The 17,656-nt window shown below is 33.2% G+C and overlaps 1 protein-coding gene across 1 annotated transcript in view; it reads left to right on the forward strand.

Moving 5' to 3' along the window:
- The window catches only part of LOC133195512 (inositol 1,4,5-trisphosphate receptor type 1-like), a 37,802-nt gene that overhangs the window by 10,789 nt on the left and 9,357 nt on the right, over window positions 1–17,656 (forward strand). The gene's annotated exons all lie outside the window — the stretch shown is intronic.

The following is a 17,656-nucleotide window of genomic DNA, read 5'->3' on the forward strand; positions in this document are numbered from 1 at the left end:
TGAAAGAAGCTCTCTAGAACACGTCTAACTTTTATTTGATTTACATAACTTGAAAACGCCTTTTTATGCCCCGCCATGAATATGGCCGGGGCATATAGTGTTTGTCATGTCCGTCTTCCGTCCTTCTGTCCTTCCGTCTGTCCTTCCGTCACACTTTGCGTTTAGCTCTGTTCAAAGCTCAGTTTCAGAGAAACTATCCAAGATGTTTTTATCAAACTTCATATGCTGATAGATATTGATGAGGGCTATGCAACTGCATCAACATTTTTTGACCTTGACCTTTCTTTTGACCTTGACCTCACTTTTCTTAAATTAGTGTTTAGCTCAGTTTTAAAGATACCATTTAAGAAAGTGTAATCAAACTTCATATGTTGATACATACTGATGTAAGCTATTCAACTGCATCAACATTTTTTGACCTTGACCTTTCCTTTTGACCTTGACCTCACTTTTCTTAAATTAGTGTTTACCTCAGTTTTAATGAAACCAAGATATTTTTAACAAACTTCATATGCTGATACATACTGATGAGAGCTATTCAACTGCATCAATATTTTTTACCTTGACCTTTCCCTTGACCTTGACCCCACTTTTCTTAAATAAGTTTTTAGCTCAGTTTTAAAGAAACCATTCAAGATAGTGTTATCAAACTTCATATGCTGATACATACTGATGAGAGCTATTCAACTGCATCAACATTTTTTGACCTTGACCTTTCCTTTGACCTTGACCTCACTTTTGTTAAATTAGTGTTAAACTCAATTTTAAAGAAACCATTCAAAATATTTTTATTAAACTTCATATGGTAAAACATACTGATGTAACCTTTTCAACTGCATCAATATTTTTTGACCTTGACCTTTCCTTTGACTGACCTCACTTTTCTTAAATTAGTGTCAAACGTCATATGCTGATACATACTGATGTAAGCTATTCAACTGCATCAATATTTTTTCACCTTGACCTTTCCTTTGACCTTGACCTCACTTTTCTCAATTTGTGTTAAAATGTTGCATTACTAATATATCCTCGGCGGGGAATTCATGTCCTATGGACATATTTCTAGTTTTAAAAGGTTACGGCTCTGAAAATAAACTCATTAAACTGAAAAGCAAGACCAGCAGATGATATATATATTTTTCAGATAAGAAACTGGACAAAGCTTATTACTTGTTCTCGATATAGCAACGATATTACCTTGAACGGCCCTGTATTCCTGCATTGAGTACAAGTGAGGTTATACTGAGTTTTAGGTTGACCATGGTGAAACATAAGGCACTTCAGGCCAGCGCAATAAATCACACGAGGCAAAGCTTTATTGTTTTCAAGGGGTGCAATGATTGGTTTCACGCTTAATTTTATATGATACAAATAGAAATAAAAATATATTTACCTCTATTAAAATGCATGTGAGCGTAATTTCTTTGGATAAGGTACAATGTTTTTTTAAAAAATGCTATATGTGTATCGCAAGAAAAAGTCAATTGATGGCCTTTTTATTTTAGTTTTTCTCCCCAATAGTGTGTACATGTACTTACATGTATAATAAACATGTGTTCTATATAGCCGATTACCGTTAAAATTTGAATATGGGCAACAAATGGGTATGATGCAGTAATGGTTTATTTTTCCTTTGATAATTACTAGCATCTCGATAGCCAAGTTACTTATTAAGATAAGACCGAGTAAAATCTTTGGAAATCAATTGACGCCTGACTAGTTTAAGTAGGCGCTTTTAATCTTCTTGGCTGCTTTAAGAGTAAGCGGCTGTGAAATAAAGTCAAAAGGAACGCTTAGGGTTTAACCCATCTTCTTGCAGAACAATTGTTCACTATTTTTTTTAAATACAAATATTGCTCAGTGGCTATAGTTTTTCTACAAATATTTTACTGAAAATATTAAATATGGATAAAGGATATTTTCACACAGGTTAATGATACAGGCACATAAAATCAGGAGGACCGCCCCTCCCACTTTTTTTCCAAGCATAACTTTTTTAGATGAAAATGTTCATTGTAAAGCTGCCTCCTTTCAACTTTCTGTTGTAGCATAGTCAACTCGTCCCATGGAAATGTATTAGGAAAAAAAATGTGTTTTAATCCCCTCCACGAAATAGGATTTTTGAGTTTGGACACCCCTTTTTCCCTTGTCAAAGATTGTTCTTGTAAGCTGTCAATTTTTTTTCTGGCCGCCCCACCCTCTTTATACCAAAAAAACCCCCCACATCCTACTACTGTAAAAGCTGAGAAAAAAAATACATCCCATTGTTTATTCTGTGACATCAATAAAGCCAAAGAAGTGACAATTCAGGCTTTCTGGAAAGCCAAACTTGGTGTGTCAATAAATCTTATTTCCGGTTGATGATGTTTTCCTTTGTTAATAATGATAATAATAATTGTGGTGATCGTATCAAAAGCATCCCAAAATACACAACAGTAAGAGTTTGGTGCGTGCATGTATATAAAAATATAACTCAATATCTTATTGATCTGTATAATAATCCCTTCAGTTTATGTATTTATATACACTCACTTTGTTGTTCCACCAAGACCCAACCCATAGAAGATGAGTAACGTCATCATAACTCAAGCTCCTTGGTCGCTTTAAACCATGTTTTTCTGTTGCTATCATTCGAAGGAAGCGGCCATTCTTGCCAATCATCTGTATATTGTCATTTTTATGATCACACACCAGGATGTTTGACAGCTCGTCCGTACAGATTCCACGTGGCCATAGTACTCGTCCAGGTCCTGTGTACGTGAAGCGATGATTTCCTCTACGCCCTGTCACCACTAAAGCTTGCTGACCAGAGTCAGACACAATAACATCACCATTCCGGTTCTCTGTGATGCATTGAGGTGAATCATAGAGTCTTTCACCTTTTTTGTGTTGTATTGTCTGTATGTGTTGTCCTGTGTAGTTGTAGCGATTTACCTTGCCTTTATCTGTATCTGTGCTATACATCCCCACCAGTAGATCTCCGTTTGAAAGAGAGTAAAAGACACACTGTGGAAGCCATATGAATTCGACTGCCTTACCATTATTAATAGTCTTTCTTTTGTTATCCGAAAATAGTATATTAATGTTAAAAGCAGTGTCTATGTAAACAAGAGCACCATTTTAATGTTCACCGTATGTTTTCCCCTTCCACAGGAATTATCGACTTCTGTCAGATAATGTAACACGTCTCCTGTTGCGGTGTTTGTCAAGATAAGATTGTTATTGTAATAGTCCTTAACCCAGACCTTGTCTAATGTCAAAAGTGACATGTACGTGTTCTACCCCTCGAACACCCGTCACGAAGCCAGATTTTTGCAAGACGGGTGAAGGCATCAATTTGAGCAGACAATCATTTCTTACATGTCTTTTCCCGGTCTCTGTGATCTGGATTTCACTCAGCAACTTGATTACATCTTCAATGTTGATTTCCTCGGTCCGTTAGAGGAGGGCGTTTTGTGTAATATTAGCAGTGTTCTTTATCAGCAAAGCACGTGTTCTCTTAAGGAATATGAGGAATTTTATTAGTCGGAATGCTTTTTGTTCAGATCTGTGCTCAAAAGTCTCTATGCTGGCAAGGTATCTATCCAAAGTTCTTTTCTGTTGTTTTAACATATGAGTAAAACTACTTTTTTGACTGCATACAGCATCATCTATAGCAATGATGCTAAGGTTTTTAAGTCTTTCAGCTTTTGTAAATATCTCTGATTGACAGTAAGATATTTCTGTGTGATAAATTTTTATATCGGTTTTCGTTCCTTCCATGATAAAATTACTGTTAAAGAGCCTTTCGCTTCTGATATGATGGTATATTTCTCTATATTGTAAGATCAAATGCTGTTTTTATGTTAAGCACTTTGTGCTTTCTGTGTTCTGTACACTGAAGACAGATAGGAAGTCTACATGAATAACGGTACATTGTGTACACCTTGCTTGGATGTCTCACACAGACCTCCTGTTTCTGAATGTATATATCTCTTTCTCGGTAAATTACAACATCATGGTATATATTTAGATCAATATCATGTTTTTTACACAATAGACACAGGACATGTTTACCCGTGTTACAGTAAAACTTTGTGTCCCTATAACATTGTAAACACTGTCTTACTTTACACTGCTGAATCCTAGCGGGTCCATGATGTGCATATTTTGTAAGAACAGGAGCTGCTGAAATTTATAATACTATAAATCATTCGCAGTTCTATTGCGAAATAATAAAAGCACGTACCTTTTGAAAAAATGGTAACCTAACTCTACTTACATAAATTTTTGATGAACATGAGAAATTTTCTATCGTTATTTTGCCTTATTTATGTAGCAATATACACTTATCACCAACATATGGGGTTTATGTCTTTCATTTAATAATATATGCAAGGGTTTGCTATACATACGAACAATTTCTAAAATAATTTAAGGCAAGCTATGGACAAACAAATAAGCAGATAAAACAAGAACATCAACAGTCTCGTTTAAAGTCATCAATTCACACATTCTATGGTCAATACAATGACCTTAATTGTCAGCAAATACAATCTGTCATTAAATCGAATGCTGACTGGTTTTTCATACTTATTGTTAGGACATTATTTACTGTGGATTCATCATTGGTCCTGAGGGCAAATGTTCGTGGATTTCGTGGGTCACCCATCCCCACAAACATTTATTTAGTAAGCGTATTGATTTATTGAATCTACCGATAAAACGAGTAACCCATAAAAATACATCCCCACGAACAAGTAAAATTTTGATTGATCCCCATGTATTAAAATGGTTCAACAGTACACACTAAATTTTCAACGGATTTTCCGTTTTTCCCGATCATAACAAGAAGCACACGGCGCGTGTTATTGGTCGACAGAGAATGTTTACTGCTCCATGGCCCCTGATCCCACCTCTGATATTTTTTAAAGGTTCGTGTTAGCTCTGCTGCTGATTGTATTGTTTAAATGATTACTGTTCGTTATCTCGTATTTCATAATGATAAAATGAAAAATAATGAAAAATATTTCAAGATGTAGTTCTTACTACATCTTAAAGTTCCATGTCATGGCTTCGAAAAGAAAGTCGGACAGAGAATAATAACAATTAAAGACCTTTAAACGGAAGAGAAAATGTAATAGCTGAAAAATTCTGAAACAGGATTACTCATTTTTGACGTCTTTTTAAACAAGGAAGAAAACTCAAAACAAATTATGAATAGAAATGCCCTACCCCTAACCCTGACGAATAAAATAAGAAAAAAATATACTGAAAGGAAAAAAGAAAAACGCAGGATAACATAAAATGCGAAATATTTTTGACTGAGTGGCCGAAAATTATAAAACTTGGTTAAAGTTTATCTTGGTAACTGTGCACTAAAATCGGTGTTAAAAATACTCAACCTTAAATTGACATTGATGACGTCACATAGGAAAATGGCAAAAAGCCAAAAAGCCAAAAAAAAAAAAAACCCAACCAAACAAACAAACAAACAAACAAAAAAAAAAAACAAAAACAAAAAAAAAAAAAAAAAAAAAAAAACAAAACAAAAAAAAAAAAAAAAAAAAAAACAAAAAAAACAAAAACAAAAAACAAAAAAAACAAACAAAAAAAAACATGCATTTTGATGATTGTTAACAGATTTTGTAGTACTTCTTGATGCATTAGAAGTATGCACATCGTTTTTTATATTTAAAATGAAACCGAAGGTTGTTATTGACACAATGTATACATATGTAGTCTTTAGAGACCAGGTTTTCCAACTTATCTCTATTGGTACTTACTGTATTGTTTTTTGTGTTCTTGTAAAGCAATTATTCTCTTCCTGTGACGTCTATGATCTATTCGACTTTAAGATATATCGGTGGCGTTTTAATCAGTATTAGCACTATTTTATTCTCATCCATACGTATTAGTTCAGGTATTATTCTTTTGATGATATAAATCCACGGGTATGCTTTTAGTACATCCGGTTAATTAGCCGACCTGTTTTTATACTCATATGAATAACCCTAACCCTAACCCAAACAAAAAGTTTACATTGATGGCCAATACAGTGAGATTTTACCCTCAATTCCTGATCCCATCTATTGATACAACTTCTCAAGTATATTCTGTTTGATCATTCTAAAATGTACATTTGAAAAAAAAAAAAAAAACAAAAAAAAAAAAAAACAATGTGAGCTGAGCCAACACGGTCCAGTGAAAACAGAGGTGGGATCATGTGCCCTACAGGAGTAAGTATCTCTGTCAACTGGTCTCAACCGCCGTCTGCTCTTTGTAATAATCAGGAATCATCATTGCCTATTAAATTGTTTTGAATGCCTGATTTGATCACAAATTGAGTTATACACAGAACATTTCAAATTATTTTATTCTAGACTAAATGGCAGATCTTCTCAAACATACCACAAAATCAGTACTCTTTAGTGTGCAATATATAAAGGACTGTTTAAAACAATTATAAATGTGTCTTTTAAACTTGATTTAAATTGCTTTGCATACCCCATAATTAAACACGCATCCTTGATCGGAATTTTAAATGAAATTTACGGGTGAAATCGGCCACTCTTTTGCTAATTTCTTGGATAAACACTGGTGCATAAACATAACTTATAAAATTACATGTCAAGTATTCATGTGTCTGCATTGATGTTTACACTCATCAAATAATCTGTGAAATGGTACAATATTTTTAGGTATGAATAACTTATTACAATGATCTGCCATATATTCTTCAAGTTGTCTTTTTACGTATCTATACACAAAAACTTTGTTGTTATTGGCTGATCCAACCCAGAGAAGGTGGTTTTTGTCATCATAACTTAGGCTCCAAGGCCAGAATATTCCATGTTGTTGCATCAGCTTCAGCTCGGACAGGAAAAGACCGTCCTTGTCAATCATCTGTACTGAGCGGCTGTTAGCATCACACACTAGGATGTGTAACAGCGCGTCTGTACAGATTCCACGTGCTTTTAGTTCTGATCCTGACGGAGGTCCTGTGTAGGAGAAACGATGTCTTCCTCCATAGTCAGTAACCACTACCCCATTGTTATAGTCAGACACAATAACATCTCCATTGCGGTTCTCCGTTATATAACGAGGACTGCTATACAGTTCCTGACCTGCGTTGTTGTGTTGTATAGTCTGTATCTGTTGTCCGTTGTCAGTATACCGTATTACTTTGCTTGTTCTTGTATGCGTATTATACATTCCAACCAATAACTCCTCATTAAAAGGAGAGCAGTAGACACAGTGCGGTTGCAATAATTTTGCTTTCTTTATCAAAGTTGACGTTGTTTTTTCATCTGCAGACAGTTTTTTAATGTTATAACCCCTGTCTATGTAAATAAGATCGCGTTTTATATTCACTGTGTGTGCTCCCCACTCAGTATTGATATCTTTCAGATGATGTAGTATTTCACCTTCTGTGTTTGTCAAGATGAGATTGTTAAGTAAGTCACTAATCCAAACTAGGTCCATTGTTACACAGGAAAAGTGTATGACCTTCGCAACACCTGCGACTGTGACAGTTCTGAGTAGGGCTGGTCGAGGCAGAAGTTTAAGCAAACATTCCTTTCCTACTTGTCTTCTACCTATCTCTATAATTTGAATTTCACTCAGAATGCTATTCACAGTCTCTATATTGATTTCTCCAGAAAGGGATGATAGGATGTGTTGTGCTAAACCAGGGGAATTTTTTATTTTAGAAACAAAATGTTTCTTTGAGAATAAGACGAATTTTATCGGTTTCTTTATTAAATGGTTAAAACAGTGTTCATAGTTTTCTATGCCGACAAGATACCTGTTTATTTTCCATTTCTCTACTTGCAATTCATGAAATAAACATTCCAGTCTGATTTTAACATCACATTTTTCAATTTCAAGAAATTCTATTAGTCGTTTGGCTTTTGTTGATATCTCTGATTGGCGTTTGGCGATTTCTGTTTGACAACTCTGTATATACGTTTTGATTCCTGTAAGGAGAGAATAGCTGTTAAATATAGCCTCACTTCTTAGGTTGTGAATGAAGTTTTGGTGTTTCTGACGGGTTATTTTATAAATAGATTTTATGTCCAGTATGTTATGTTTTTTGTGTTTTTTACATTGGACACAGAGAGGAAGTTCACATGAGTGACAGAATAGTTCATAAATTCTCTCTGGATGTTTTACACAGGCCTCTTGGTCTGAGATGTAGTCGTATTTCTCACGGTAAATTACAACATCATTGTGTTTGGTGTCCAGATCAACAACATGTCTCTCTTTACACTGTAGACAAAGGTCATGTTTACATGTGTTACAGTAGAATTCTGTGTCCCCCTGACATTGCGAACACTGTCGGACTTTTAACTGATTGATGTATTCTAATGTGTCCATGATACGGAGCGTCTAGATCTTTTAAAGAACAATCTGCAAAATTAATTAATTGATTATTTAGTATAATTAAAAGTAAGAAGTGAAAAGAAAACCTTCTTTTCGTAATAGATTCATTTTTAAATCATTTTTCTCTTTAGTCGTGTGACCTGTTCACACTGAATTTCTTAGAAAAATATCATTTGTTATTAATTATACATTTTGGTGTTTCTATAGTAAAACCATAATTTATATTGTTCCAGCTTAAAATCTAACATTTAGCTTAAAAATAAAAACAATTACTGTATTAATTTATTCAAGAGAAGATATTTCCAGACTTTTGTTATTCACTGATGATAATAAATTAGTAAAAAGAACCTTAAGCTTACTGATCAAATTGCATGAAAAAAAAATTGCATAATTTAAAAAAAAAAAGAAATAACCAACCGTGACGATGGCATTGACGAGTAATGACGCCACGTCAAATGTATGTTTCTAGGGTTTAAAGATAACTTCGAAAATGAATACAGTAAGGTAAAAAGTAAATTTACAGACATAAGATATTTGATTTAAACGTTGATTGTTATTTTATACCTTAGAAAGTGACACATAACTCTTATATCATCCCCCCTTCCGACCATTCAAATTACAGCGTGCTAGTCGCCACGTAGAACAATTGCAGCTCGATTTCTACAATGCATTAGGTTTATCGGTCTCTTGATCTGAGCGATAGAAATATTCTTAGACATTTTTAAGTGCCTGTTTTTCAGATAATGAGGTCGAATTTGCTCTAACCTGGCGTAGCCTAGTAACCCTTGGACTTCCGGTCGGAGAAGTGTCATTCATGCTTATGAAACGAATTGAGCCTGATGAGTTGTAATGTAGTACATATTTGCACCTGCAACTCTCATTTACCTTTATTTTGAGAATTTCCCGCAAGATCAATAAAAATGCGTGTTTTCATTCATTTTGAGGAAATAATGACATCACATCGGGAAAAGAAAGAAGGATTTTTTCTTCGGAATATTAGTGCAATACTTATGATTAACAGCTACAAACCCTACAAAACCCAAATTGTTAAATGTTTTATTAATCATGCATTTTTTATTTCTGTTAAGAGGGGTCAAAATCAAAGTCCGGTAATGGAATGAAAATTATTCAACCGTTAAATTACTGATTTGGCAAAGTTGAAGATGTCCTAACTTTTTAAGTACAAAGTTATAACCTGTATATAATTTTTCACCTAAAATTAGGATGTTGCGTTTCAGTGTATATATATATTATATACATACATACATACATACATACACACACACACATACACACACACACACACACAAACACAGATATATATATATATATATATATATATATATATATATATATATATATATATATATATATATATATATATATATATATATATATATTTATATACATATATATATATAACTAGATGCAGCAATATTTTTATGACATCACCAAAAGGTCGCAAGATTTTGTACAAAGGACTTTTGAAAAAGAAACAACCCCAAAGAAACATATATTTGAACACTGCTGTTTTTGAGCATTATATTACACATACGTAACTCCACACAAATTACCTTATCTTTTGTTATTTGATCAGTTAAACATGTACAGAACATGAATTGATATTTATAATGGGGATATTGTTGACGAAGATATTTAAATTTTGACAGACAAAAATGACTTTATTTGTAAATAAATGATGACAAGCAACGGCTATTGTTCATTATTTTTAAAACCACCGTGACGCTTGTTTTATAAAATGAAATCTGAATTTCATACCTATGTACCTTCCATACTTGTCGAACAACAATCGTAACACATATTTCTGCCTTTCAATATAATAGAGGAGAAGAAATCACTTCAGTTAATCGCCCATTAAAAACTACCAATATGACTATTAAAATAGGAAAGATCGACTTCTTTTTTTATGTATACATGAAGGTAGCAAACGATACTTACAAGGAATTCATATGTCCTTTCAAATCGATGTTGATCTTCTGAAAACATCAACGAAACAAAGATCTCAAGAACTTTCTTCTCAAGATACTTCTTTCCTGAGATTAGTCTTCTATATGGACATTGATCAGTAAGCTATTGAAAACTATTGTGTGGTTGTGCTCAGTGACTGATTGGAAGTCTTTCAAAGGTGGATTTTAAATGACTCAAAAATAAATAACATATTTAGAGCAAAGAGACTATGGGTGATTGTTTTCTCCAACAAAAAAAAAAATGAAATTAATATCAAGAATTTCTAGCCTTTAAAATGATATTATGTGAAAAGTTTCATTAATGAGATGTGCGCTAAGATTTTTGTTGTATTATTGCCAAATATCATCACGTTATAAAACATGACAATAAAGAACAGTGACCCATCTCATAAAGCTCAGAGGTTTCAGGCATTAAGAAATATTTTTTGAGTAAGGAAAAAAAACATAAAAAGGATTCTTTTTATTGCCTTTACATGATGTATATATATTACAAATGATCCTCTGGAAGACTATAAGGTGTAAATGTACTAGCATATACTGGAGCCGTTGAAGTGAGTAAATATTCAGTAAGATAGGATTTATATGATTTTGTCATAAGAGCGAGGACCAAGACTAAAAAATATTTTGCGATGTTCAGATAAGAAAATAGCATTAAAAATTGTGATGATTCTATCATTTTAACGATAAAATATGAAGTATTAAAATGAATTTAACAAACAGTTCTCAATCTCATATATGTAAATCCAATGAAGAATATGATTTAAGAACGGGGGAAACACTGACGGAAATATCGACCGGATATATCCGCCGTAAGCCATATGAATTGATCAGTTAAACTTGGTAATCCGTAGTCAAAATAGTATAAAAACAATAACCTGACTTGAATTGTTGCAAACAAAATGCCAAGTTTAAAGAGATAAATTAAAAAAATCTGTAACATCAACTTATTGTCAGTAGCATGTCTCTGTTTAAAAATGAACCGAACTCAAAACGTGGTATAGATGCCTATTAAGTGAGGAGACCTTAACACTATGTGTAGGTGATTGTGGAACAATACTTTAAAAGTTGATAAAAAAGATTTATGAATTATCATACTGAGTTCTTAATTGGTCAATAGCGTCTTTAATTAGAAAGATATTTAAGTACGAAGTAAATGTGAAAACTAGATATGGATAGAAGTAAATCTCAAATGAAAATACAGGAGTTAAAACTGATCACGACTTCTAAATTGGCATACGCCATTTTCAATAATACTATCTACGATATCAGCACCGGGGTATACCCTTCATTCGTTACACTTGACTACTTTATTGTCAAGGGTACGGGCGTGGAATGGTGACACGTGTTCGTGCTGCTTATCTTGCATTGTCTTTTTTATGATTTTTGCGCAGTTACATGTAGTTGTGTTTGCTTGGATACTGCGCTGACCTGTGCAACTTTTGTTAGTTTCTTTGGTATTTTAATCTGCATAAGAAGAATTACACAGTTATTTTTTGTCACTACCGAGTGTTGTGTGGCATAGGTGACGACTGATTACACTGAACAGTGACTAAGTGAGCGGCTTTATAAAGGGGCCTTCAGATTTAGCGAGTGAACAGTCGAATATGGCGGACAAAATCCTTTTACGAATCGTGTTCAGCTTTAATATTGAGGCAAAGAAAAAAAAATCACGATCAAATTCAAAGCTGTAGATGCCCATTTAATTCATTATTAAGTCATCTTATTGTATTGGAATATATATAAAGGGGTACAAAGCATTTGTTTTCTTTTATGTGAAGGTTTCACTGTTTTGTTTATTTATTTTCTATTAACAATTACTCGGCAGGTGGATGGGAAACAGGGGGGGGGGGGGTAGTGGGGTAGTGACTCCCTGATCATGTGTATCCTGACCTCCCTCAACCACTGCCTCAGGAACGGCGGGGGAATCGGTGACCTGCTCTGAAAACCTGACATTAAAGTTTATTGCCTCTATTAGAATTAGAATTCGGTTTCCAAGTGATGCACATTTAGATATTTTCAGAGAATTATGATAAATGAGAATGAGACGACCAAATATTTATTTTGTGTCTCTTTGGTGTTTTCTTTTTTTCTTTTTAATTGTCATTATCATTGTCCTATACCTCAGTTTGGTGCCATTTTTGACAGATCTGTTGTTTTTAGAAAACAATGCAGAAAAATAACAAATTTGATATTGTAATTTAGACTTTGTTTGATCGGATTCTTTTTTTTTTTTTCCCTCCATTTAGCTAGAAAAAAATTATTGATTTCAAGTGGGTGTACATAGTATTATTTCTAATATCATCAGCGAATGTTGACACAACAGAAACCCTGACATCAGGTATTTCTACATAGAAATTTTGTTTTCGTATAAAGGGGGAGTTTCGATAAGGTCGCTCAGCGGCCCACTTTTTTTCATAAAAATGAATTTCAATTTATTTTTTCAAAACTAGTTTAGAATTCAAGAAAAATATATTAACTTTTGTTATTTACATTTCAGAGGTTAATATGAGATGAATTCACAACGTAGCTGATACATACTTAGATGTACCCTCAGATCCGTTAACATTAGGCTTATGGGAAAATATAAGAGGGTGGCATTTAAAAATCGATGTTTAGAATATGAAGTGCATGAGGGACACTCACCTAATTTTTTTCAGTAATTAGATATACTCTGCACACTAATTTCTTGAAATATGATGAGTGTCGCGTGAGCACTTCATATCCAAAAAATGAAAATTGCATAAAATTTGCATATCTAAAATTAGAAGCTCCTGGTTTCTTGATCTGACTCTGTGTTAAAATACTAGGCCAAAAGTAGCATTTTTTTTAAATCAAAGAAGATTCTCGATTATATTAACAGTAGAAAACATTATCGTATCCTATCTTCATTTCGACAGTTTTTTTTGTCGCCAACGTATAACGTTAACGTCACATTTTTAGCTCACCTCCTTAAGTTGGGGGAGCTTTCGTAATACCGTTGGCATCGGTGTTCCAGGTAAAAGTTTTTGAAGCAGATTTTTTTTCAAGTATATCTATGCCCTATATTAATCAGAGTCACCTGATCCAGAGTGTTTCCTTGTCACCAGTCAGGTTTCAGATGCTGGATTTTTAGCCAAAGAATGTCCAAGTAAATGTTTTAAAAGCAGGTTTAAGTTTTTGGAGCAGAGCAACTGAAAGCACTTGTTGACCAGACTTGCTTTATGATGCACACTACTATATTGCTGCAGATGCTGGATATGACCTACATTTCATTAATAAGTGAGCAGGTTAAAGATTTTGAAGCTGGTCTCATTCTTATATAACTATAAGCCCCATCGTGACCAAACTTGCATTGATGATGCATCTAGGATTGCACATTACCAGACATGGTTCAGATGCTGCATCTTTCTTACATTTTCCGACTGACTGAACAAAAAATAAGTTTTAGAGCAAGTCCATTCCTTAACGTTATTTATCATGCATAGTTATATTTTTGACTTTCTTGTAAATAGAAATCCACGCTCCGACATGCTAGAGAGGCGCCCATATATTTATGTGTGGTTGATATAGGAAACGTGGCTTGTTTCAAGCCTGGATGTCTATAGGGGCATATGTCTGCTTGATTACGGATTAAACACGTATCTTTGGCGTTTTCACATGTATTTCGAACTGCGCTCTGTTCTAGCAAATCATATATAATGAATTCTAGAACTCTCTAAATGAGAAGTGACTAGAAATGGTGTAGAAACTTAAGTATCTAAGGAGATTTGAGAAGCGAGAGGAAATAAGTCCTGGCTGGGATTCTCTCAGTTACGCTGAAAACATAATGCAGATCTATGTGGGCAAATACTTATAAGTTTCATAATGAGAAGGAAAATTTAATGCATTATAGATTTTTCCATCATATTACGTATCATGATAAAATACTTTTGACTGTAATCAATATCATTCATATTATCAAATACATTGCAATATACAGAAGCCAGTAGGTGCAAGGTAAAAAAATATGTTATCTGTAGGCCGCCAGATAAGTTTCTGCCATTGAAATATCTGGCGGCCGCCAGATAAAATTGTAGTGTTTTTGCCAATCAAATTGTAGCACCCAATGATATACCTCAATTCACTTGATTGACAGAGGTACACAGACCAGGTATTTTCGAAGGCGGTGCTTAAAATCTCTGCCTTTAAGTAGGCTGGAGTGTCAACAAATTAACCATCAGATATAACTTAATTTTTTAGATATGATATCTTAAGCTGTCAACTATTATTTGGCAAAGAAAAATTTCATAAATTTTTGTTTTAAAATTTGATCATTTTTGTATATCTTTATATGGAGCTCTTCTTCTGAAGGAGATCAATATAGTCTGAAAATGGCCACAACCCCCCAGCCATCTTAACGACATCTACAACTTCTCTTTGAAGTCAAATCTTGGAGTTTCATGCCTTATTAGTAAAGATAAAATCTACACTTCATACAAAAATTCACTTCATAAGGTCTTCACCTCATAACTTTAGATTTATGTTTTATTAGATTACATGTCTACACCGCAAGGAACTTATTTGTCGGATTCTAGTTATTTATGTTGCGGCCAACAGATAAGTTTCTGGTCGCCGCCAGTCATTTTTGTGGTGGCCGCAGGAAAACTATTTGGCCGCCGCCAATTTTTCTAGCGGCCGCCGAATAATTATGTGGCGAACGCCAGATAAAATATTTTTCTTACCTTGCACCTACAATGTACTGGCTTACCTAGCAATATGATGCTTTTAAGTAAACTTTTTATTCATGTATGTATTTAAAATATTTTTTAATCTTTTTATTTCAAAACATGTTATTTAATTTCAATTTTATGATATTAAGGTATATTTTTATAAAACATGTAGTTGTATAACCTTATTGATGAAAATGTAGTGCATATACCTGTATATGACGTTTTTACATTCACCTATCTCATGTCTACATATCTTTTCATTTGCATTTTTCGTATGGGAAAATGTTAAATATTGATTATATAGTTTATGTATAAATTGTCGATTAATTATGATGTTAAATCTTTCTATATATTTTACGTTTCATAAGTTAAATCCATCCTCTTTTAAAGAAAAGTAACATTTGACACACCAGAAAAATATCGCACCTTAAAAAAACATTCGCATAAGATAAACACCATTTTCCGTAAAAAAAAAAATTGTTGAGATTGGTTAATTTATGTCTTTATTCATATTTATCCTATTTCATTTACGATTTTGATGGTTAAAAAAACCGCTTTCCCCCTATGAAAATGTCTACTCCCAAAATATACGAAATGGGGGCATACTTAAATTTTCAATTATCACGTGACCGGAAAATGCGTAACATAAATTATTTTCATATTTTTAGGAAGTTTAGAAGTTTTTCTACAAAATATCAAAATTTCATAAAATTTCGTGAGGGGCCGAAAAACGGCCTTATCGAAACTCCCCCTTTACTACTGGGAATAACAGAAAAAAACAGTACTTAAATAATTTTAATCCAGGCCTTTTCAAAACAAGATGCCCATGGGCAAAAACATTTACTTGAGTCATTTTGGCCCTACTGTTCTGAATGTTTCCCCCTTTATACATGTGTCACATAGTAAATTTTACAAAATTAATTTATAATGTAGCAAAAATTTGATTTTATAAAAAGAATTATTTTTAATCCATATTTTTCACATATGTTTATAATTATTTATATAACAATTAATGTTTAGACAATAAAAAGGAAATCGTCACTCAATATTCATTTAAGGAATTAGTGTCAGTCCTTTGCCTCAAATGTGTTAATTGAAGTTTGAGTGATTGTCGTATGTTGTGTGAAATGGCCAGTTTAAGAACCGCCGTGGACAATCCCGGAGGTGAATATTAGATGTACTGGACATTCCGTCATCAGGAAAACAAAGTTTTACTCTGGACTATTTCGAGTTTTAGAACCGCCGTGGACAATCCCGGACGCGAATATTAGATGTACTTGACATTCCGTCATCAGGAAATCAAAGTTCTACTCTGGACTATTCCAAGTTTTAGAACAAAAACGTGTGTGTGTGTAGTTGTGTGAATCGAACTCTCCTTTGTTATATGTGATCTTACGTGAATTATTTTTTAAAATACAAACATTCACCGTTTATTGCTTAACTTTCATTAAAATAAATTTTCATCATAAGTTCACTTGTGTTACATGTTCATGTAGTTGTATTGCTATGAAAAATTTTAATGAGTTTTTGTGGTTCCACTCTATATGCACCCTATAAAACCATGCTGATTTATGGAGTCCACTCATTTTTCAAAGGCTGCCTTTTAATTTTGTGTAGGTATTGAATTTAACCTGAATTAAGATAAACAATTTTCAGGGCCTCACAATATTTAGAGGGGTATCTTTTAATAACATACTCACATCGCTCTAATTGTATTAAACTTATGCCAAAAACATCCAAATTTCTAGAGAGAGAGAAAGAGCTGTTCAATAGCCCAGCCTCCTTTTAATATTGATTTGTTATTTAAAACAAGGAGATTTCAAATTCTGGAGTGCGATACATATGCATTATTGCTTTAACGAGGTTCGCTCCTGAGCTTTTGAGCAGATTTATATCTTAACCTATATTTCAAAAATTCATAATAAAATAATAATTCTTACAATAAATTTGGATTCTGTAATGCCAATTAAACTATATTCAGTTAAAACTCCATGCTAAAATTCCATACCAAAAGCATTAAGTGTGGAACTATATTTTGTGGCGGAAGGTTTTTTTTTAGAAGAAAATGATCATTTTTTCTCTTTCAAAGTATTAAAAGTATGTTAAGTTTGGATTCCTATTTTTACATGCAGTCTGCACACAGAGTTATTTTGTGTAGTGAACTGTTTTATACTGGTCCTCAATTATATATCAAATAAACTGTCATGAATTCTATCATTATATTTGATAAATATAGCAAATATATTGTGAAAATCAAGAAAAGAATATCCCTATTTTAAGCTTAAAATTAGCACTATTTTAGTAATATCTAAAAATTAACATTACAGACCCCCACTTTTTATTTTCTTTTCTGAATATATATAATACTTTTAACCATTCTTTTTAAATTCAGTAAAATGTAATTACTTTCAAATGATTTTTTTGCTTGTCCCGATCAGAACAAGGAGCACACGGCGGGTGTTATTGGTCGACAGAGAATGTTTACTTCTCCATGGCACCTGATCCCACCTCTGATGTTTTTAAAGGTTTGTGTTAGCTCTGCTGCTGATTGTATTGTTTATCTAGAGATTTTACATACATTAAAGCACCATAAAAATAAAAGCGAGTAATTTTATT

The sequence above is a fragment of the Saccostrea echinata genome, unplaced genomic scaffold, assembly GCF_033153115.1.
Source record: "Saccostrea echinata isolate AGI-Se365-2 ecotype Australia unplaced genomic scaffold, CSIRO_AGI_Sech_v1 ptg000029l, whole genome shotgun sequence".
Taxonomy (NCBI): domain Eukaryota; kingdom Metazoa; phylum Mollusca; class Bivalvia; order Ostreida; family Ostreidae; genus Saccostrea; species Saccostrea echinata.